Raw genomic sequence first — 1,425 nt, forward strand, 5'->3', positions numbered from 1 at the left:
AAGCCAAAACGAAAGTAAGTCACCAGGATCAACGCATAAATAAATGACCGCAACTCCACTGCTAAGTAGGTATGAGTTTAGTTTGCGAAATAGTGCATTGCTCGTAGTTAGATGTCCGCATGACACACATGAGGGCAAGCCAAAACGAAGGCAAGACACTTGGATCAGCGCAAGGTTAGAGAAAAAAAAATAATGTTAAGAAATATGCAAGGATAAAATCATTTGACACCCTGAAGGAAACACAATATCCATATACTACATATCATTTTGGTTATCACTTAAGACATGATCCACTTGTATGTCACCACATACATGCTTAAGTTACATAATGACAACCAGGAATTTTAATTTATTGGTTTGTGGTAAAGCAAATAAAACATCCGATGTTCAAAGTCAAGTAGTGAAGAAAATATCATATATTATACATCACAAGTATTCGTACAAACTCTGTTTACAAACTACGGGACACGAGACTTTAGGGCATCATCCCCAACAACATTATATTTGATTGGTCTACTGCAATCATTAGCTAGAAGAATGGGGTTGGCAAGAGCAACCACGTTATCACTTCCATTGGCTCTTACATTGATTACTGCATTTGGCTCTTCAAGATTGTTTTATTGATCTTCCATCTTCCTAGCCCTATTTTGTCTTCTTTCCTTATTTCTTCTTCTTCTTCTATGAAAGTTCCTCTCGATTTCTAGGTGGTATAATGGCTCAGGTGGTTGATTCTTCTCTCATAAAACATTTGTACATCATCCACAAATAGAGATATAATACGCCATCTCTCGAGTCCTGCAACAATCAGAAACAATAATTTAACACAACTTTAGTTATCGCAATCATCGGAAACGATGCCAAAAACTTAATGTGTTTATATAGAAGTGATGAAATGATTATATGCTTTGGTCTCCTTAATTATGTAAACACTTTGTTTTATCTAATTAAACCCAAGTGTAATTTTAACTCGTCTTGGTGAGTCCAGGGTTGATTGGTACAAAAATAGATTTCATTAATTCTATCTTACCCATGCAAATGAAATTTATAATGCTCAAACAACTACTAAAACTAATACGTAGTTAAAATGGAAGTAGGAGGTTGATCCCAAGGGAACTTCTATTAATTGGCTGAGAATAACCTTTGAATTAAAAAAGACAGCAATTTAGGGGGGGAGGAGGGGTTGTTTGTAAAGAAACTAAAAAAGAAAACTAACTAGAATGAAGATGAAAACAATTTGTAACTCAACTTACTATTTTTTTTTTTAAGAGAGTTAATAAAAATATATTTTTAGGAAATCTTGTTACTAGGTTTAATCCTATTATCGTTCTTGAACAATTACTTGAAAACTCAATATTCCATAATCTAATAAAGGAAGACCCTTAAAGACCCATAGAGCCAATTAACATGAATTATATCAATTAGCCC

The sequence above is a fragment of the Benincasa hispida genome, chromosome 9 (assembly GCF_009727055.1).
Source record: "Benincasa hispida cultivar B227 chromosome 9, ASM972705v1, whole genome shotgun sequence".
NCBI classification, from domain to species: Eukaryota; Viridiplantae; Streptophyta; class Magnoliopsida; order Cucurbitales; family Cucurbitaceae; genus Benincasa; species Benincasa hispida.